The 23670-nt window shown below is 44.6% G+C and overlaps 1 protein-coding gene across 5 annotated transcripts in view; it reads right to left on the reverse strand.

Annotated features, from left to right (window-relative positions):
• Positions 1-23670, reverse strand: part of NHL8 (NDR1/HIN1-like 8) — a 99446-nt gene that overhangs the window by 17519 nt on the left and 58257 nt on the right. The window lies entirely within an intron of this gene.

Consider the following 23670-nt stretch of genomic DNA (forward strand, 5'->3'; position numbering starts at 1 on the left):
GGGGAATGCTCCTACTTGGTGGTCCACGCTTCTATTAAGCAAGACTGTGCCAGTTACATGGCTGAAATTCAAGAGGCTTTTTATTTCTTCTTGGTTGACTCAAGAGTTTGAGCGAGATATACGAGCTGCTTGGAACCATCTCCGGATGACCAAGAGCGATACAGTGAATTCTTATTGTGAAAGATTCTGGAGCTCTTTTCTACCCGCCTCTTCATTCAAGAAGATCTCGTTCAGAGAACAAATTGAGCGGTTTACCTTGGGTCTACCTACAGAGATCCGAGATCACTGCTTGGAACAGAAGTCAGCTTCTATTCAGGAGTTGATGAGTCATGCGAAGCGGGGCTTTGCCATTCACTCTGGCAGTCTGACTTACCCCACAGATGAGGCCATGACACAACGAGCCAAACAGACTTCTGGGAATGAAAGTAGAATGAAAAAGAGCAACCCAGAGAAAAAAAAAAGGATGCACGACCCAAGCTTACTCCTGAGGAGAGAGCTCGCTTCATCAGAGAGGGGAAGTGCTTTGGATGCGGGAAACATGGACATATTTCCGCAAAGTGCCCTGATAAGGCACAGAAAGAACAGAATGATAAAGACGACGACAGGTCTGAGAGTTCGAGAGCAGCTGAGGAATGTGGCAGAAAAGGCAGATAGAAAAGCAGAACTGGTACCACATGGCGTGGGACTTGCACCGAATCAAATGAATGAAAGTACAAACTTTGCCGTTTTTTTTTGGGGCAAAGTGAAGGATGTAGAAGCTCTTTTGAAGGAGCCAAGGCCAACTTCTTTTCACTTGGAATTGGCGGCTCGATTTGGAACTGCGCCCGACAGACTGACGCCACTGGCGGAGGTAGTTCGACTGGCACCCGGATGGGATGTTGCCATTACACCGAGCATTGGCAAACTTTGTTTGCAATGACAGGGGTGTTCAGGGCACGTGAGTGACGTTCTACTCGGGATCCCTTGGTACCACAAGAACTACGCCGTGGTTGACTACCGGGCCGAGAAAGCGACTTTGATAAATGAAGGGCTTAGAGATTGTACTTGATGAACTTCAGTTTTCTTACTCATTCTTTTGGGAGAACTGAACCATGGATAAAAGTTGAATATGTTTTGACCTGAAGAAAAGAACGCCAATATTTTTTTTTCTCCACGCTCATGCCGATTGCTTTTGAGAGGGCCTGAAGATCATACCATTGATCTGATATCTGGAAGCACACCACGGAATCGGCCACCTTATTGTGTGAGCCGAGTACAGAATGAAAAGATTATGAACTCAGTGAAAGACCTCTTGGAAAAGGGTCTTGTCCACCTTAGTACTTCACCGTATTGCTCTCCAGTGTTGTTGATTTTGAAGAAAGACAGATCTTGGAGAATGTGCATCGATTATAGCACTCTCAACGAAATCACCATCAAGAACAGATTTCCGATTCCTAGGATCGATGATATACTCGACAGGTTACAGGGATCCTCGTGCTTTAGCAGGATTGACTTGAAGAGTGGATATCATCAGATTAGGATAGCGCCAGGAGATGTCTACAAGACAGCTTTTCGGACGACTTTTGGGTTATTTGAGTTTTTGGTGATGCCTTTTGGCTTAACCAATGCTCTTGCGACATTTAACCGGATGATGGACAGGATTTTTCGAGAGTACAGGCTATTTGTTGGCACTTTCTTTGACGACATCATTGTTTTCTCGAAGAATGAGGCAGAACACAGAGATCATCTGCTTCAAGTCTTTTAGGCATTACGAGATCACACGCTAGTGATTAATGCAAAGAAAAGTGAATTTTTTCCTACCATGGATACACTTTTTGGGACACATTGTGTCAGCAACACAACAGGAGTGCAAATGGACCCGGCCAAGATAGAGACTATCCGTGATTGGCCCGATTTGAGGAATGTCCATGAAGTTAGAAGCTTCTTGGGACTATGTTCATACTACAGGCGGTTCATACGAAAGTTTGCAGAGGTTGCTTCCCCTTTGCATATCTTGACACAGAAAGGAGTACCTTTTTCGTGGGGACCCACAGAGGTGACTGCCTTTCAGACATTGAAAGAGAAATTGACTACGGGACCTATTTTGACTTTGCCGGACTTGCAGAAGTCATTCGAAGTATATTGTGATGCTTGTGGTCGTAGTCTGGGTGCGGTCTTGATGCAAGAAGGCCATGTCATAGCTTACGAGAGCCGTTGGTTCTCTAGGCCGGAGATGACAGCACAGATTTATGAGAAAGAGCTTTTGGCGGTTATCCATGCTCTTACTCAGTGGCGGCATTACCTACTCGGAGCGGATTTTATTGTCTTTACAGACCATCAGAGTTTGCGCTACTTCTTGTCACAGAAGCAGCTTTCGGAAAAGCAGATGCGGTGGGCGAACATCTTGTCATAATTTCACTTCCAGATTGTCCATGTGCAGGGACAGAAGAATGTGGTGGCAGATGCTTTGTCTCGGAAACCGTTGGTTCTGGCTATTTCCGCGATACATCATAGGAGCTTCGAGGATATGGTCGATCAGTGTGCCACAGATACAGATTTTGCAGATATTTTCACACGGATACGGGATGGGGAGACAGTAGCTGGATACTCCCTTCGGGAAGGCTACTTGATGAAAAAGACTATGTTGTGCGTTACACAGCCGTTGAGGGAAAAGGTTATGACTGATTGCCACTGTCCACCTTTTACGGGTCACCGCAGCATTGCTACCACCATGAAAGGGGTAGAGAGAGATTTCTTTTGGCGGAGACTGAAGAAGGATGTGGAAGAGTTTGTGCGCAGTTGCTTGGTATGCTAGAAGGTCAAGTTTGACAGGCATAAGGCACAGGGATTGTTACAGCCTTTACCCATACCCACCCACCCGCCCCTCGGAAAATATTGAAATGGATTTCATTTTTTTTAATCTCCCGAGAATACAGAATGATCACGATGATTTTCCGATTACATGGCACGCCTGAGACGATTGTCTCCGACAGAGACCCTTGATTTATGAGTTTGTTTTGGAAGGCAATTTGGGAGAACATTGGGACGCGGTTGCAGTTCTCGTCATCGTTCCACTTGCAGACCGACGGGCAATTTGAGATTGCCAATTCAGTGATTTTAGATTTATTGAAGTCTTGTATCTCGCATCAGAAGACTCAATGGGAAAAGAACTTACCTTTGGTGGAATTTGCCTACAATAACACGATACACTCTTCGACGGGGAAGACGCCATGAGAGATTGTTGAAACTGCTGCGAAGGTTCCATCCTTCCTGAGCACGAAAGATTAGAAATTTGAAGCGGATGAATATTCGCGAGATTTGGATACGGCTTTTGCCAAGGTTCACGAGACTTTACAGAAGTCTCAAGAACGACAGAAAAAGGCAGCGGATCGCCATCGTCGCGACTGGAAACTGAAGGAGGATGATTGGGTGCTCTTACTTTTGAGAAGGCACGCCTAAGAAAAAAAAAAGGGAAAGGAGAGGCTTTTTCCAAAGCTTAGTATGTGATACTACGGACCTTTCCAGATTACTGACAAGATAAATGATGTCTCCTTCCGATTGGACCTGCCAGATACTTGGAGGATTCATAATGCATTGCATGTGAGTCTCTTGAACCCTGTTAAGGGTGATGTGCCTGATGATGGGGAGCCTGATGAGCAACCCGAAGTGGAAGAAAACGAGGAGATCCTTGTTCCTGAACAGATTTTGGCACATAATGATACGAAGAAGGGTAAAGTTCGAAGGCGGTTCTTGGTTAAGTTCAAGAATTATCCTGCACTTGATGCGAAGTGGATGGAGGAGGAGGACCTAGCAGATACTCCTCAGATTGTGAAACTTTACCTCGATGCTTTTGGTTTAGCATAGTCTACTCCAAATGGAACCCAGAATTCAGCTTGGCCGAAGATCTGGTGCAGTGGGATGCACAAGAGGGGAGTTACTCCACTCCTTTGTCAACAGATGCCTCGATTTTGATACTAAAGTCACTGATGTCTCTTTGAGCTTCAGGGATACTGAGAGCTGACAGTATTCTGCTGGATGACTTTATGAAATGGAATTCCTGATTATGATACTGATTTGTTCTTGACTTCTTGTGAGTGCAGGAACTGATAGCCGAAATGACTGCAGCATTTTGGTCTGATTGATCTCGAATAGACATGGTTGCAATAGGGGTTAGTCAATCGGACATCGATGAGGTCCCGATTGGACCTAGATGTGATTGCTAGCTACATTGCCGATAAATCATGGTCTAAGATCCGAATGAATGTTGAATGTCATGTGATGTCCTGTGATGTCTGGTGATGTCCTGTGATGTCGTGTGATGTGACTGTCGATTTTGTACATGTGCTAGATGTGTGTTCCTAGTACGTAGGTACTAACAGTCAGTGTCTGCTAAGACGGTTTATGGCTTTTGTCGGTTTTGCAGGCGTAATCGCGGTCGATTACAATGCTTTCAAGAGGGGGGTATGTCACAAAGTGATGACGTGGCGGACAGCAGAAACCCTAATTTCTGCCAGAAACCCTAAAATTCCTGCAAACCCTAATTTTTGCCAAAAACCCTAAATTCCGGAAATCGCGGAGGCGGATTATTAAATTTTTTTTTATTTTTTTATTTTTGGAAAATGATGAGCGACGCGAATTTTGCTTTTGCTTTTTTTTTTATAAAAAAAAAGAGAAAAGACTCTCTAAGAGAGAGAGAGAACTGATGCTTTTGATTTTAAAAGCTTTTGGGGCTCTGCTTTTGGGCATCCCTTGTAACCTTTAAATTAGTGGTGAGGGCCTCACTTCTCAGGGCATCTGGACGCAGAGTCTGAGAGTGAAACCCTAACCGCTCTCTTGTACTTTGATGATTGATTAATACAAAAAGAAATACCGAAAGGGGCGCCAGTCTTTGGGGCCAATATCTCTAGGCACGGAACTCCGCCGGGCCAGTGCAAATCTATTGTGATCTGTGAATTGTTTTGAAGTGGTTATTTGGTGCTGTCGCGGTTGATTCTTGACTTGGAGTGTCCAAGTTTGTTACATTCGTACTACAGGCGGTTCATTCGAAAGTTTGCAGAGGTTGCTTCCCCTTTGCATATCTTGACACAGAAAGAAGTCCCTTTCTCGTGGGGACCCACGAAGGTGACTGCCTTTCAGATGACTATGGGACTAGTTTTGACTTTGCCGGACTTGCAGAAGTCATTTGAAGTATATTGTGATGCTTGTGGTCGTAGTCTGGGTGCGATCTTAATGCAAGAAGGCCATGTCATTGCTTATGAGAGCCGATTGTTCTCAAGGCCGGAGATGACAGCACTGATTTATGAGAAAGAGCTTTTGGCGGTTATCCATGCTCTTACTCAGTGGCGGCATTACCTACTCGGAGCGGATTTTATTGCCTTTACAGACCATCAGAGTTTGCGCTACTTCTTGTCATAGAAGCAGCTTTTGGAAAAGCAGATGCACTGTGCGAACATCTTGTCACAGTTTCACTTCCAGATTGTCCATGTGCAGGGACAGAAGAATGTGGTGGCAAATGCTTTGTGCCGGAAGCCGTTGGTTCTGGCTATTTCCGCGATACATCATAGGAGCTTCGAGGATATGGTCGACCGGTATTCCACAGATACAGATTTTGTAGACGTTTTCACACGGATATGGGATGGGGAGACATTAGCGGGATATTCCATTCGGGATAACTACTTGATGAGAAAAACCATGTTGTGCGTAACACAGCCGTTAAATGCCACTGTCCACCTTTTACGGGTCAGCGCGGCATTGCTACCACCATGAAAGGGGTAGAGAGATACTTGTTTTGGCCGAGACTCAAGAAGGATGTGGAAGAGTTTATGCGCAGTTGCGTGGTATGCCAGAAGGTCAAGTTTGACAGGCATAAAGCACAGGGATTGTTACAGCCTTTACCCATACCCACCCGCCCCTGGGAAAGTATTGCAATGGATTTCATTTTTTATCTCCCGAGAACATAGAGTGGTCACGATGGTATCTAGACTGTTATTGACAGATTTAGCAAACAGGCTCATTTCATTCCAGTGAAGAAGACAGTCAAGCCGGATCACTTAGCGAGACTGTTTGTGGCCCAGATCTTCAGATTACATGGCATGCCTGAGACGATTGTCTCCGACAGAGACCCAGATTTACGAGTTTGTTTTGGAAGGCAATTTGGGAGAACATTGGCACGCGGTTGCAGTTCTCGTCATCGTTCCATCCGCAGATTGACGGGCAATTTGAGATTGCCAATTCAGTGGTTTTAGATTTATTGAAGTCTTATATCTTGGATCAGATGACTCAATGGGAAAAGTACTTACCTTTGGTGGAATTTGCCTACAGTAACACGATACACTCTTCGACGGGGAAGGCGCCATTTGAGATTGTTGAAGGTGCTGCAAAGGTTCCACCCTTCCTAAGCACGAAAGATAAGATTTTTGAAGCGGATGAATATACGCGAGACTTAGATACGGCTTTTGCCAAGGTTCGCGAGACTTTGCAGAAATCTCAAGAACGAAAGAAAAAGGCAACGGATCGCCATCGTCGCGACTTGAAATTGAAGGAGGATGATTGGGTGCTCTTACAATTTGAGAAGGCATGCCTGAGAAAGAAAGCTTAGTATGCGATACTACGGACCTTTCCAGATATCTGAAAAGATAAATGATGTGTCCTTTTGACTGAAACTGCCTGATACTTGGAGGATTCACAATGCATTTCATGTGAGTCTCTTGAAACCTTTTAAAGGTGATGTGCCTGATGATGGGGAGCTTGATGAGCAACCCGAAGTGGAAGAAAACGAGGAGATCCTTGTTTCTGAAGAGATTTTGGCACATAAGGATAAGAAGAATAAAGGTAAAGTCCGAAGGCGGTTCTTGGTTAAGTTCAAGAACTATCCTGCATTGGATGCGAAGTGGATGGAGGAGGAGGACCTAGCAGATACTCCTCAAATTGTGAAACTTTACCTCGAGGCTTTTGGTTTAGCGTAGTCTACTCCAAATGGGACCCAGGATTCAGCTTGGCCAGAGATCTGGTGCAGTGGGATGCACAAGAGGGGAGTTACTCCGCTCCTTTGTCAATAGATGCCTTGATTTAGATACTAGAGTCACTGATGTCTCTTCGAGCTTCAGGGATACTGAAAGCTGACAGTATTCTGCTGTATGACTTTATGAAATGGAATTCTTGATTATGATACTGATTTGTTCTTGACTTCTTTTAAGTGCAGGAACTGATAGACGAAATGACTGCAGCATTTTGGTCCAATTGATCTCAAATAGACATGGTTGCAATAGGGGTTAGTCAATCGGACATCGATGAGGTCTCGATTGAATCTAGATGCGATTGCTAGCTACATTGCCGATAAATCATGATCTAAGATCCGAATGAATGTTGAATGTCATGTGATGTCCTGTGATGTCGTGTGATGTGACTGTCGATTCGTACATGTGCTAGATGTGTATCCTAGTACGTAGGTACTAACAGTCAGTGTCTGCTAAGACGGTTTATGGCCTCTGTCTGTTTTGCAGGCGTAATCGAGGGCGATTACAATGCTTTCAAGAGGGGGGTATGTCACAAAGTGATGACGTGTCTGTCCGAGAGCATGCGGGAAACCCTAACCCTGACTGCTGCTGAAAACCCTAAACCCTAACCCTAAAACCTGCAAACCCTAAAATTTGCCAGAAACCCTAACCCTGACCCTAACCCTAAAAACAGTCATAAACCCTAATCCTAACCCTAGGGCAGCAGGCTGAACCATCGAATAAAGTGCTGACCTAATGACGTGGCACCATACGGCACTACCCGCTTTTTGCGGCGGAAATTACGGAAAAAAAGGCCAGCTTTTGGCGGCAGCTTTTCAGTTTTCTCTACGCAAGTATGAGAAAGAGAAAGAGAGAGAGAATACTTTGCTTTATTCAAGAGAGCTTGAGAGAGAAGAGCTTTTGCTATTATTTTATGCTTTTGGGGCTCTGTTTTTGGCATCCCTTACGTGGTGAGGGCTCACACTCTGCAGAGCATCTGGACGCAGAGTTTGAGAGTGAAACCCTAACCACTCTCTTGTACTTTGAACTGATTAATACATAAAGAAATACCGAAAGGGGCGCCAGTCTTTGGGGCCAATATCTCTAGGCACAGAACTCCGCCGGGCCAATGCAAATCTATTGTGAACTGTGAACTGTTTTGAAGTGGTTATTTGGTGCTGTTGTGATTGATTCTTGACTTGGAGTGTCCAAGTCTGTTACAGATGTCTCCTCCTCTAGATTGATTAATGCTATCATGGAGACATCCTTCCCCTCCTTGAAGTGATTACTTTTAATCTTGTAGTTATTTCACATATGATTGAGCACAACATGGTTAAGTAAATTTTATAGTGTTTAGGGTTTGGGTTGGGGTTACCAATGATTGAAATGGATTTTGTTTGTATCTACTTTGCTGCTAATAATCGAATATATTTGAGTTTTACATTTATTTTGAGTTCTACATTTGTTTTGTGTCTTACACCTCTTTCTTGTTAGAAGCCCGATACCAGCCTATGCCTCACATCAATGGATACAAAAGGGAGACAACCTGCAGACAAGAGACACGATCAGAGCACAGAGGACGCGGCTCAAGGGGAGTGGCAGTGTTATTTAGGGAGGAGTTGCGGCCGTTGATACATATAGCCCGCAGGGATGAGCAGGCTAGGTACGTGGGTGAGATTGAGAGTAGAGACAGGCAGGTATCTTCACATTGCTATTTGCTACTTTCCCCCAAGTACAACAGTATATGCACCACCTAGAGGACAATTCCCCTTTTCTATTTTGGATGATAACATATGGGAGTTCTCTAGAGATGGTGACATTATCATCCTAGGGGACTTCAATGCTAGGACTGCACATCACTAGATAGTATTTTATGATACTTCAGAGGAGATGCTGAGAGAGCTGGATGTTGTAGAGACGGGCTTGTCTAGACTATCATAGGATGTGGAACATACTGAGTATGGACTACACTTGATAGACATCGGGACTGCACATGGACTGGCCATCTTGAATGGACTAAAGAGATTTCCCGATGCGGGAGGTTTTACATGCTTTCCACAAAGACATGGAGCCAGCACAGTGGATTATGCCATGGCACAGCTGAGCTTCATCCCTAGTATCTAGGATCTCATGGTTGGACCGAGACCTATTGGTGTGCCAGTGGATCATGCCCTTGTGTCGATGACCATCTCTTTCTAGTTTAGTGTAGCACACAAGCCACGGGTAGTAGCCCCTACTCACTACACCTTCACGCGGGAGACGAACTCTGTATACATAGATGGGATCTACAAACGCTTGTGCATTGAGGGGCCAGGGCGACCTTTGGAGGAGCTTACTATATTGACACAAACATTACATGATGCAGCAACAGAGGCATATCCACACACCCAGCCTAAGCAGAGACGGCGTTCTGGGAGTATGCTCTAGAATAGTTGGTATGATGAGGAATGCCGCGAGACAAGAGCCAAACTTCAGAGGGAGGTGCTTTTGGGGGACATCACTCATAGACAGTCACAGATTGACTTGCGACGCCTAGTGTGGCGGAAGAAGAGGGCATTTTTGGCTCGACTAGAGCAAGATCTATACTAGCTATTCTTCACGTTGTCAGGAGTTTTTTTGAGCAAGGGATTACGCATATGTACATACACATGCATGGTGCATCGAATAAAGGATTACCTAATTTCCATAGCCAGGTGGTTACGTGGGGCCCACATGTGTACAGGTAGGACATCATGTACATAGTGCAGCGATTTTCACTATTATCAATACTAGTGTGTTTTTTCTACAATAAGGAGGAGTTGGTAGCGCGTAAAACTTCTCGAGGAAGCTATCCGCGGGCCGACGACGTGAGGTCAGCAGGTGCGTCAGATGGCATCTAGTGGCGTCAGGAGGGCGAACGGGGTCAATATTTGCACGCGGATGAGGACGGACACAACGTGGGTGTTTGCTTGTGAGAATTATGCAGAAAGGTCATCATGAGGACCTTTTTTTTGGGGCCACTTCACGTGGTTGCGGGATGCATTATTGGGGAAAGCTGAGTGCTAGGTGTGCGGATGATGCAAAAAAGGTGACAACTATGCACTGCGAGGTCAGTTTTTGGCTTGTTCGGGGTCCGTTTGAGGTCATCTAAAAGGCCAAGGGTGCCCAAATAAAAAAGCTAAGTGTGGGAGCTGAAAAAACTGAGAGAAGACCCAGAAAAACGTGGAGAAGAGAGGAGGAACAGCCGCAGCTGTGTTTTTGCTCATTTTGGAGCCTGTTTTGGCCGTAAACTGCTCATCCGATGTCGGATTTGAGCACTTTGACATTGTAGACTGGGGTTTTGGGCCGTTCTGGACGCGATGGCGCCATCCATTTTGCCAAATTCCTCACTCTTTTTCTGCTGTTTTTCTGTGTAAGGTTCTCCTATAAGCGAAGTTTCTGCTCTAGTTTGTGATTGTATCTGGCTTATTTTACCTATATTGTGTGAGCTATTTGCCCCATTGGTGTTGGCCCAAGCTCAATTGTATCTAAACATCAGAAATTCTCCTCTTTTGAGCTGAGTTTTTTTGGGTGTGTGTGTGTGTGTGTCTCTGTGTGGAGTGGGCAAGTGGATAATCTCTCTCCTCTCACTCCATAGGTGTGTTTCCTGTCTCGGCCAGGTGTGTTGAGTAAGCCGAGTGGTGCCCCCTAGCGTGTGTGTGTATCTTCCCAAGAGTGTGTGTCGGGTCGTTATAGAGGCGCTGTGTGTGTTTTCATCCCGCTCACATTCTTTTGGCGCCCCCACGGAGGATCTTCTTCGAGTACCTTCTGCTTCGAGCTTCGAGCTTCGAGCTTCGGGATTACAGGTTGCAGGTTGCAGATTACAGGTTACAGGTTACAGGGACAGGTACAGGTACAGGTGATTCACACAAGTACATGTAGCTGGAGTACAGTGATATACTAGCAGTGATGTCACTTGCAGTTGTTGTGGGAATGCATCACTTGGCGCCTATTTGAGTGCATTGTCTGCTGGATTGTACGTTACTTGTGGAAACTGCCATTGTACGCATTTGTGGAGCCATACTTGGTTGTATTTGGCAGTCCCAACCATTTCTGAGACTTGGTCTGGAAGATAGACATTTCTGAGACTTGACTATATGCGATTTGCATTAGCCTTCGTGTGAGGGTCGATAGCGTGAGGTTTTTATTGAGCTGGGGGATTCTCAAATGTAGAGATCCTTTCGGTGATACAGGTAGCTGGAGCACCCTTTTTGTGACCTCGCCATAGGCTATGTACTAGTGAGTCCTATTTGATGCTCGGGTTCTATTGTTGGCAGTTTATGCATACAGATACAGTCTATATTTTGGGTTCTCATTGCTCTACTTCTGGGGAAACTCTGTCACAATTTTTCCAAAGTATGATGGCTGGTCTTTTGGTCTTTTGAGCCATTTTATGCTGTTATGCTGCTGAAATTTTGGCAAAATCAGAGGATAAGACAGGTGTGCTTTCTTGGGAGCTTCATGGTTGGCTTTAATGGATGATCAAAATGGCCCTCAGTTCACTCCTTTTCATTTAACTCAAAGAATTCAGATTAATGTTCATGTGTCCAGGAAGATCTTTTTCCAGCAGCGCATAGTCTTTATGTTTGGGCCAAGAAGATTGAGAGATATCCTGGAATGTCCTTTGCCTGTTGGAATTCCGATGATCAAATATGAAAACTCATTTGATGTGCATGTGTTTGTTCTCATCTAAAGCTGAGCTCCATTGAAGTTTCTGGGGATTGGGTAGTGAAAAGTTTTGGGTTCTTGCACGTGTGTTTGAAGGGGTCCTCTAGCCATGGCTTTCTCTTATCCGGAGTTTCATGGAAGAAGTGATGAAGATGTGGAGGACTTTCTGGAAAAGATGGAGGTTGCCTGCATTAGCAACCAGATTCATGAACCGGCGCAAATGTTACGTCTTCTCCAAATTTGTTTGAAGAGTGATGCACGAGCTTGGTCCAAAGCATTTGAAGAGGAGTTGCGTGTGGCTGATCCACCTGTAAGGTTGAGTTGGGACAATCTACGACATGGGTTGGAAGTGGAGTTTGTGAAGATAGAAGATCCTGACAAAATGTGGCAAGAAGTACAGGCTTTGGTGCAAAAGGAAGGTGAGCCAGTAGATGCGTACATACGTAACTTTTCATTGGCATGGGAGCGAATGTGCAAGGCCTTAGCACCACAGGTACCCCCGCCTGACATGATGAAGAAGGACAGGTTCTTAGCTGGACTTTGGGAGAATATACGTTGGAGAGTGGAGCTAAAGAAGCCTAGGACATATGAAGATGCACTAGAGGTAGCAAGGAACAAAGAGTGAAAGCTGAGGAAAATGAGCCAGTTAGGGGTGGAGTCTTTGCCCATGAGGTCTGAATTTCAGCCTATGGACTCTTTACAAGGTCGTATGTCAGGGGTTCATTATGAACCAGTGGTTCCTGTTACTACTCATCATGAACCAGTGGTTCCTGTTACTACTCAGGTTATGCCAGCAGTGGTCACTACAGCAGTGCAAGATGATGGCCTAAGGAAAGACATGAGGCAAGTGGTTGATTTGATGAAGAATCTCAGCCTAAACATGCTAGGTCAAGTGGGAAATAATCGAGGTCGAGGGCGGTTTGCAAATCAGCCAGGAGGTGAAGAAAGGCCTAGGAATGGTGTTGGACAAAGCAATGGTAGGTTTTGGAGGCAGACGCCCACATGTTATAATTGTGGAGAGTTGGGTCACATCAGCCCGCAATGTGATAAGCCACCAAGGATGGGGGGAGACATGTATCCATTGCCAAGACAGGTGCTAACTAGGTCAAATGATTATGGCATCGAAATTAAGGGAGACGAAGGAACCAGTGGACTGACCCATGAGGAAAAAGGGAAGACAAAAGTGCTAAGTGTAGTCACCTTGGAGAAGGCATCAAACCTAGAGGATACATTAGTGATGCCTATTGGGAAGAGGACCACAGAGGAAAAGGAAGGAAGAAGTGCCCCAGGTCCTAGTAAGAAGAAAGGAAAGAGCCATGAAGGCGAGGATGTCAAGGCCAAGAGGAAAAGGAGAGCTCGTCGAAAGTTTCATGTTTCAGATTTTCCACTAGGGGATGGTCAATTAAGCTATGACTTGAAGGAGGATCTGACGAGCAGGAAGGCAGATGTTACTTTTGGGCAGCTTATAGAGATGGTGCCTAAGCTAAAGCGACAATGGAAGAGGATGGTTAACCCAATGGAGAAAGAGCCAGAGAGAAGTTCAGTGAAGGTGTTGGCAATGGACGAGCTACCAGACATTTGTCCAATAGTAGATGTGTGGCATAAAAGGAAAAATTTGGGACAAGGTTATGTGGATGGCGGAGCCCAAATATGCGTCATAACACACTCATGCGTTGAGAAGATGGGTCTCACAATGGCTGGGGTGTCAGGGTTTCGGATCAGATTGGCAAACCATCAAAAAGTAAAATGCTTGGGTGTTGTAAAGAGCTTAGAAGTGGAGGCATATGATGCAAAGGCAGTGGTTGATTTTCATGTGATGCCGGCAGGGTTGGGAGCATATCCTATTATACTGGGCAGACCATGGTTACGTGCAGTGGGAGCTGTTCAAGATTGGCGACATGGTACGATTAGCCTCTATGGAAAGACAGGTACCAAGAAGCTTTATAATATGGACACAAGGAAACGATTAGAGGAGCTTTATGAAGATGAGGATGAGTCTAGTGATGAAGACTCTTCCACGGTGACAGATGAGGACACTGATAGCACTACCAGCAGTGATGAGGATGCTGATGTTGCATTTCTTTTGATGGACAAAGAAATCCAGGAGTTTGGTTTAGTTGCATTTGCGAATGAGGTTGAAGATGAAAGTGAAGGGCCTTATGAAGTGATTGAAGGGCTGATGCAAACCAAGGTTGAGTTGTCAAAGAAGCAGGAATTGATGACACAAATGATCAGTGGAGACCTCTCAGCTATGGAGAAGGATATATATTTGCACATGCTGGCTAGTTTTCCTGATTTGTTCATTACTTCATATGAAGAGATCAGAGGGTTCAAGGGCAAAGAGATGCATATAGAGCTGAAAGAAGGTGCTAAGCCAGTGTGGCAAAGGCTAAGAAGGATGGGTCAAGAGCAAATGGAAGCCTTGCGGGTAGAGGTGGACAAGTTATTGAAGGTAGGGTTCATAGTTCCAGTGGAGACCACAGAATGGGTGAGTCCAGTTGTAGTCAGTCCAAAGAAGGATGGGAAGTGGAGAATTTGTGTGGATTTTAAACCCTTAAACGCAGCCACTAAGAAGAACTCATATCCTCTTCCATTCATCGATCAGATCTTGGATTCAGTGGCAGGTTATGAGAGGTACAGTGTGTGTGATGGTTTTTCAGGCTATTTTCAATTGAAGATTTCTCTTAAAGACCGCACAAAGACCACTTTTATTACGCCATGGGGCTGCTATTGCTACACAGTATTGCCATTTGGGTTGTCAAATGGACCTTCCTTCTATCAAGAGAGAGCAAATTGGGTGTTGGAACCATTCATTGGTAGTTGTGTTAAAGCTTTTATGGATGACTTCTATGTCTATAGCAGTAGGGCTGATCACCATGAGAAGCTGCAGATGGTATTGGCTCGATATGATGAATGTGGAGGACAACTAAATCCAAAGAAATGTCATCTAGCACAGCCAAGGGTGAAGTTATTGGGCCACATGGTGTCAGAAAATGGCATTGAGGCTGATCCAGACAAGGTTAAGTCTATTATTCTTCTTCCATCACCTATGAGTACGAAGCAATTGGCAACCTTTATACACAAAGTGAAGTACATGGCACAGTTTATTCCATTGTCTTCGCAGCTTCTTTATCCATTACAACAAGTGGCAAAGCATGATCCATTGCAATGGGATGACAAGTGTGAAGAAGTGTTTCAAGAGGTGAAAGAGGTGTTAGGGGGGTTGTCAGCCATGCAGGCTCCTGATTGGGAGAGTTTTTTATGTAAATCCATCAGTAGGGGATGATGCCATTGGAGCCATGCTATTGCAAAAGGGGAAGGGCAGCCATTATATGAGGCCAGTGTATTGTGCAAGCCGAGTGAAGTTGGTAGCGGAGAGAAAGTTATCGGAAGTAGAGCTAGTGATGGCCAGTGTAATATTTGCTTGTCGACGATTTCGTCATTACTTGCTACCACGGCCTTTTGTTTTCTTGACGAGTTATGCCTTTTTGCCACAGTTAATTAATGGTACTAACATGTCAAATGTGGTGAGAAATGGGTAATTGAGCTGCAAGAGTTTGAGTTCTCTTTTCTAGTGGAAAATAGTACAAGGGCTACCCTAGCTGATTTGTTGACCTACAAGGAGAATCCCCTTATTGTTAAGGAAGAGGTGGTGAGAAAGGTAGTTGAAGAAGTTCCACAGATCAGCAATGCACATGTGTTGTTCTTTGATGGTTCATACAGAAAGAGCCACGATGCAGCTTCAGGGGGTATAGCACTTTATGATCTAGAGGGGAAGCTAGTATGCAAGAGAGGGTTCAAATTAGATGCGCATAGTAACAATGAGGCTGAATATGCTACATTGGAAGCCGGATTACACATTTGTTTGAAGCATGGGTTCGAAGGTTGAGCATAAAAGGTGATGCCTTGTTAGTGGTGAAGCAAGTGCTGGGTGTGTGGAAGAGCAAGAACACCTCATTGAAGGAAATGTGCTTCAGAATTAAAGGCCTGTTAAAAAAGTTCGAAGCATGGAGCATCAGACACATTGAACGTGCTCTAAATGGAGAGGCACATGAAGCAGCTCAAGGCATGATTGGGGAGCTATTTGTGTTGAGGATCACTTTACCTCTTTATCATGGCCGGGAAAGTTTGGCTCAAGAAGAGGAGTTTTTGCTAACAGGAATCATTCCAAAGGAGATTCAGAAGTCTAAGAAGTATGGCTTTGTGCGTAGAGCATACAGGTACAAATTGATTGGTGATGTCTTATACATGAAAGGGGCTGATCTCGTGTTGAGACGTGTACCTTGGCGGGAGGAGCTTTACAGAGTGTTGGAAGAGAATCATGAAGGCGCATGTGGTGGCCATTTTGCTCTAAAGATCACCTTGCATAAGATTTTGCAAGAGGGGTATGTATGGCCTAGTTTGCACAAGGATGTTCACCATTGGTGTAGGTCTTGCAATAGATGTCAAGCATTTGGGAAGAGAGTGTTGAAGCCAGAGCTACGAAAAACCATTATGGCGTTTGATGTGTTTGAAAAGTGGGGGATTGATGCAATAGGCCCGTTACCTATCACAAGCAGGGGCAAAAGCTATATCTTGACGGTAGTGGACTATCTCTCTAGATGGGCAGAGGCTATAGCAGTAAAACAGATCACTGCAAAGGATGTGGCAAAATTTGTGTATGATGAAATATGTTGCAAGTTTGGGGTGCCATTAGAGCTACTTTCAGATAAGGGGCCAGGATTTAGAGCTAAACTGCTAGACTTCTTATGCACAAAGATGAAGATTAGGCACCAGCATACCACTCCTTATTACCCGCAGTGTAATGGCTTAAATGAAAGATTCAATGGTGAGTTGGTACAAATTCTTTCTAAAGTGACAGAGCACCAAGGAAAGAATTGGGATTTGGAATTGCCTAGTGCATTATGGACTTACCGTACTTCGGTGAAGACAGGTACAGGGTTTACTCCATTTCATTTGGTGTATGGAAAGGAAGCACTATTGCCTGTGGAGGTAGAGTTGCCTGCGGTCAAGATGTTAGAGAAGTTGCTTGGGCCACCTAGTGATGCATTCAAAGAGAGGCTCTTGCAGTTACAAGAGGCCCAGTTGGATAGGATGAGCGCATTGGAGCATTATGGGCAGATGCAGGATAAGGCTTTGGCAAAGATAAATGAAAAGGTTAAAAGTAAGGGTATCAAGAAACACGACTTGGTTTTGCGCTACAATAGTAAGCTGGACAACACCTTCCAAAAGAAGTTTCAAATTATGTGGGAAGGCCCTTTCAAGGTAGTGGAGTGTTTTCCAAATGGCACATATCAGCTGGCTAACCTGGATGGTGTTCTACATAAGTCAAGGGTAAATGGATTGCGTCTTAAATTGTATCATGCTAGATTGATGATGGTGGAGCAAGATGAGCTGTCTGTGGAGCAAGCAATGTTGGTGAAGGATGAGGAGACCTCTGATGCGGCGAGTCTCATATCTCTCTTTGCTGCTGCTGATCATGAATGATCTAGCAGGCTAGGGGATGGGCAAATTATGTCAGGAGTTTTTTTGAGCAAGGGATTGCGCATATGTACATACACATGCATGGTGCATCGAATAAAGGATTACCTAATTTCCATAGCCAGGTAGTTACGTGGGGCCCATATGTGTACAGGTAGGACAGCATGTACATAGTGCAACGATTTTCACTATTATCAATACTAGTGTGTTTTTTCTACAATAAGGAGGAGTTGGTAGCGCGTAAAACTTCTCGAGGAAGCTATCCGCGGGCCGACGACGTGAGGTCAGCAGGTGCGTCAGATGGCATCTAGTGGCGTCAGGAGGGCGAATGGGGTCAATATTTGCACGCGGATGAGGACGGACACAACGTGGGTGTTTGCTTGTGAGAATTATGCAGAAAGGTCATCATGAGGACCTTTTTTTTGGGGCCACTTCACGTGGTTGCGGGATGCATTATTGGGGAAAGCTGAGTGCTAGGTGTGCGGATGATGCAAAAAAGGTGACAACTATGCACTGCGAGGTCAGTTTTTGGCTTGTTCGGGGTCCGTTTGAGGTCATCTAAAAGGCCAAGGGTGCCCAAATAAAAAAGCTAAGTGTGGGAGCTGAAAAAACTGAGAGAAGACCAGAAAAAACGTGGAGAAGAGAGGAGGAACAGCCGCAGCTGTGTTTTTGCTCATTTTGGAGCCTGTTTTGGCCGTAAACTGCTCATCCGATGTCGGATTTGAGCACTTTGACATTGTAGACTGGGGTTTTGGGCCGTTCCGGACGCGATGGCGCCGTCCATTTTGCCAAATTTCTCACTCTTTTTCTGCTGTTTTTCTGTGTAAGTTTCTTCTATGAGCGAAGTTTCTGCTCTAGTTTGTGATTGTATCTGGCTTATTTTACCTATATTGTGTGAGCTATTTGCCCCATTGGTGTTGGCCCAAGCTCAATTGTATCTAAACATCAGAAATTCTCCTCTTTTGAGCTGAGTTTTTTTAGGTGTGTGTGTGTGTGTGTCTCTGTGTGGAGTGGGCAAGTGGATAATCTCTCTCCTCTCACTCCATAGGTGTGTTTCCTGTCTCGGCCAGGTGTGTTGAGTAAGCCGAGTGGTGCCCCCTAGCGTGTGTGTGTATCTTCCCAAGAGTGTTTGTCGGGTCGTTATAGAGGCGCTGTGTGTGTTTTCATCCCGCTCACAACGTGAGGGATGGCGACTCTTTCATGAGCACCCCCCCTCGTCCCCCCTGCCATTACCTCTACAGAGGACTGGGGTCAGTATGCATCATCTTGTACACAGTTCCTGGACAACCGCCCCTTCCCGACTGGGGCCGACCCCCCCGAGCCATGCCCACACACGTGCTTTTTTCACCACTGAGATGGTGAAGAAGGCCATTGACAGGATGAGGACTGGGAGAGCATATGATCATGATGGCTTAGTGGTTGAGCATTTCATGCATGCCAGAGAACTACCAGCAGAGCTTCTAGCAGTTATGTTCAACCGTGCCATGTGTGAGGGCTTGCCTGATACTTGGAGCTTATCTACTATTGTAACTATTTTCATGTCAAGAGACCCTATGGAGCTTGGGAATTATCGCAGTATCATGATTGGACACACATTGGTACGGTTGTACGCATCCATTCTTGAGCAGCAATTGAGTAGATGGGCAGAGAAGGAGGGGATACACGTTGCTGGGCAGGTAGGGTTTAGGAGAGGTTTTTCTACTCTTGACCATATCATGACACTCAGAGCCATTATTGAGGAGGGCAGATCACACGGGAGACGGATCTATTGTAGCTTTGTGGACTTCCGCAAAGCATTTGACGCAGCACCTAGAGCTAGACTAATGCGGCATAGTTATTCGGAACGGGAACGAGAGGGTCCCGAACGGGGAGGATGAGGGGGGCCGGAAAGGGTACGGGACCAGAATGGTCGACTAAAGTAAGGCTTAAATTACCCCCATTCAGCTTAGTCACAAATCTTCCCTCAAACTGAAAGGCATAGGGGACTGAAACATGCTAATCTCCACCCAGCCTTGTTCTATATAGGTCCTTGGCCTACTAAACATAGAGACCCCCCTTGACTGTATGTCCGTCCTGGCCCTGCCCGGTTCTACCCTTGGCATGACATTACTCCCCCCTTTGGAGAAGCGTTTTCGTCCTCGAAAACGCTTCACGTTTCAGTAGGAGGTTCAATGAAACCAAGAGTAACATCTTGCTTTTCCACATTGTTGTTCCTTTGCAACCATCTTGTGTTACCGGTTCCCATCCAATCAGTGTGTCGACTCCATTTAGAACGCACATGAGCATGCTAAACGAGTTATCATAACAAAGATGTACCCGAAATAGTACCTCTTTTCACTTTCCATGAAAGTAACTTGTTGACATAACTCATCAGCACCCAAGTTTAAGTCCTTGACTCGTCGTTAAATTTCATCAGTAAACAACCTAACCAGAACTAGTGTCGACGGTTGAGAACCCGACTGATACATGAAGAGACTATACCTAGTCGCAAACATGCTTTAACTTATAGTCTTATAGTAAGCAAACTCCAAGTAATTCATTTAATGGTAGAGCAATAATGCTTTTCAATTGGATTGCTTGGTGCTAACATACTCACTTTGCATATCCTTTAGCACAAGATTTCACTTTGTAATCTGTCTATCCCCTTGGATAATGGACAATACTTAGGTGTTTGTCCCCACGGTCTTCCCCGATGTGACTGGTAAATAGGGATCACAATGTCGTACAATATTGCTGAAAAATCAACAACGACATGCATAACCATCTTGGGTAACTGGAAAGATCCACACGCACCCAAACCGAGCCATGACCTCTATTGGTGATTAGTAGATCCAAAATGAATCTCAGAGAGATACTGCACATAGAGTACAAAATGCTTCATATGTATGCCCGCTCTAAATCAGCCTTTGCTAAACACTAGGACCCATAACACTTAGTGTGCATGCATTTAGCAAAAATAGATCCGAACCTGTATATCCATGATCATACTTATAGCGAATGTGATGCTCCTAGCATACATGAGAGAGAAGTGTAAATAGTTCTGAAATGAAACTAAATACTTTCTATTGCAATCATTTGCAAGCCTTGCTGAAACGTTTGAACCATAATAGAAGGTGAAAGAGAAGTTACTTCTAGATACAAACAATGAAACTTTTTCATTAACAACTCATAGCCTTGCTACATGGATAAAGCACTTGTACCTTAACAAGTCATTTTAAGTATCCGACAATTTCTGGTCATTGAAATTGCTCCTGATACGTCGTGCTGAAAATGGTCTAGAAAACAGATTTGACCAGCACCTAAGAACATCGTCGTGACACATAATTGAAGTAGCGGCGCCAGTGTCTGTCCCAGAGACTCATATTCTTGACATGTGGAATATGTCTCAGGTAAGGATGTCTGAAAAAAAACATCCTTCAAGTACGAGATGTACTTGGGTGTGGAGGTAACTGTAAACACGCATGCGACGTGCGTGAGAGAGACCCTCATTATCCATGCTCCACACTGGCTAAACCGAACTCCTTGAGTTCCCAGACCATGTTGCATCCCATGTGCCAAATAAACCCTACAAGTTGGTCTATGACTGCATAATGCAGAAACTTATTTTGGACACTACAACCCAAATTTCTTGACTCTTACATGACCTTGTCATTTCTGTTAAAAGCAAAAATGAATGATAACATAGGTTGTGCATCCTACGTGGAAAAAGCAACAAAAAAAAAAACAAAACCAAATCAGATGCGTACTTGAAAGTTGAACATAATGTTCACTAATCCGTAATGAAAAGGCATCTCCCCAAATTTCTTGCCTGCAAAGGCCTAGGAACACTAATTGAAAATAAGTGAAATGCTAGTATTGCATATGTAACCTTGGGTGTTGGTGTTGCCTTTGCAATCTAGACCCCTTGGTTAAAATTTGCAGGAAAACTGCTCAAGTAGCAGCCGGCCCTTGGCCTATGTCCGTGACTCCCCTTGGGTTTGCCCGTGGCATTACATTCCTTTGGAAGTTGAAATTTGTCCACTACTCCTTGGCAGTCTGTGGAGTTCTTTCCTTGAAAATGCAAGTGTGAAGGTTCCAAGTATTAACCATCAACCCTTACTAAGTGATTTAGTAATCACGAGCTAGGTCTTATCCCAAAAATGTACTCATATACGCACTCTTAGTGCTAATAGGAGCTCCACAGAAGTTGGAGTCATATTCATAACTAGACCTTTGTCACACCCAAAAATCCATAATCTTGGGTTTTTGTGAACAGTCGTGCTGTCTGAAATGCTGGCTTCATCCATATACCTTGGTAGAGATAAGCCCTTACGAGTTTAAGACGTTCAAAAACTCAACTTGTAAAAGTGTGGAGTACTAAAATAATGCCCAAAAAATCACTAATGGCAAGACTCTTGCTTGTCCATAATAATCGATGGGTACTTAACTCTTTGGGAGCTTTGATGGTGGAAGCCCTAGGAGTCTCATTGTGACTATTTTTCTTGGGGCAAGAACGATAGCCATGTCCTTGCTCCCCACACTGAAAACACTTATGGCCCTTGCGAAAAGATTCAAGCTCTTCAGAAGAGAGTTTGTTTTTGCCTTTGTAAACTCCCTTCTCCTTGGACCGATTGTTGTTGTTGTTGTTGGAAGTGCCTTGGGAAGAATTTTGGCCATTGATTTTCCCCTTTGCATCATTTTTATCTTTGTTTTCCATGGGCTTGACATTCCGTCTAGCCCCTTGTTGAAAATTGATGCGTGAAGCAACTGTGGTATGATGGATTACTTCGGTGATAGAACCAGGCTGTTGAGAGTTGACATATTTGGCCATCTCTTCAGGTAAAGTCTCCTGGGTCGTTGGTTTCCCAGAAAAATCTTATCCAATAAGGAGTATTCAGTAGTAGGCACATCACAATGCAACACAAATGCTCATACATGCATGTTACAAGACAGAAAAATAAAGTCGTCGATGAACACTCCCCCCGCAAATAACCATCCAGGTCCGAGCCATGAGTTGTTCAACCACTCCCTCATCACTCCTCCCACAAAGAGCCTAAAAAGGTCCGGGCCATGAGATATAGAGGCCTTTTACAACCAAACGCCCCCCAGACCGCAGCCTGCATCGTTTGGAGGTGCTGAGAGTAACCACTTCTTAGACTTCTTTATACTCCCCCCGCAAATAACCACAAGGATCCGGGCCATGAGTAAAAACAACACTTTTCAAACATTCAATACTCCCCTTGCAAATAACCACGAGGGTCCACGCCATGAGTAAAAACAACACTCATCAAGTATTTAGCCGTTGAATTTTGTGCAATGCCTGGTGCATAAGGGGAGCAACTCCACTTGCCATAACAGATCAACAGGATTAGAAAGGGAAGTTTTATGATTCTGTCTTTGTAGTGTAATCATGGTATCGTGGCTGACAGCATTCTGCCTAGGGACTTCTATAATTGTTTGAAGTTGGATGTTTGCTCCTTCAAATTTGCATGTTTGTTTGAGAAATGACTATAGCATTCTGCCTTGAGAGATTCTAGTGCATCAAGAGCTCCGCCTGGATGCCATAACTAGATAGATGGTGATTCTAGTGCATCAAGAGTTTTGGATTGGATGGGATGACTAGATAGACTATTTAAATGAATGTTCAATGTGAACTTTGTGGATGTAGACTATTATCGAAAATCCAGTGTGGATTAGGATACGTTCAGGTGCAAGCTTTGTGAATGCACTATCTAGTGAGAATGTTCATTGGCACGTCTGCATGGAGTCGGTGTCTATTAAAGATTTGTTTTTAGCTTGTTTTGTAGGCGTGATCAAGGGGGCTTACTCTTCCTTTAAGAAGGTGGTGGTGGGTTTTTTTAATTTTTGGCCCCGAAGGGGGGGGTGTCACAAAGTGATGACGCGGAATGACCTGACCGGATCGGAAGAGGAGAACAGGGCCCCAACTGAAGGTGGCGCCATTTGCGGCATAAAACTTTACAGAAAATGTGGCACATTCCGTGGGTGCTGACATGGCAGTCCGTACAAACATACTGACGTATCAAGGGATCAGATGACTCTTTATATGTTGGATGTGTCGCTCAGCTTTGAGATGGAATTACTGGTGGCCGCATACTGCCTAATTGTTGTGATTGGGCAAGTTCTAGATCAGCTGACATCCACCATTATGTCACGCTTGTTGACAGGCTTCTGACATCTAATGAGAACGGGATTCATGGCATAACTGAGGAATAAATGCACCTCCAACGACAGGTTTCTAAGGCACCAGTAGAGAAGAAACAAATTCTGCTTACTGCTTATAACAGACTGCACCTGGCAATTAAGGCCACCTCCCTGCGGCCTCCTCTACCCATTCCATGAGAGAGAGTGTGCATGTGTATTTTGTACAAGATGATGTGGTCCCTATTTATGTCTTGTATTTTTACCTCCAGAAGAGAACAATAAGAGATATAATAGGAAAAACAAAAGTTGCCTTATCTTGGAGGAAAAAGGAGATATGATAGAAGACAAAGAGAAATGGGGACAAAAAAGATACAAAGAGTGCCTGCCA

The sequence above is a fragment of the Adiantum capillus-veneris genome, chromosome 4, assembly GCF_014529385.1.
Source record: "Adiantum capillus-veneris isolate H3 chromosome 4, ASM1452938v2, whole genome shotgun sequence".
In the NCBI taxonomy this organism is placed as follows: domain Eukaryota; kingdom Viridiplantae; phylum Streptophyta; class Polypodiopsida; order Polypodiales; family Pteridaceae; genus Adiantum; species Adiantum capillus-veneris.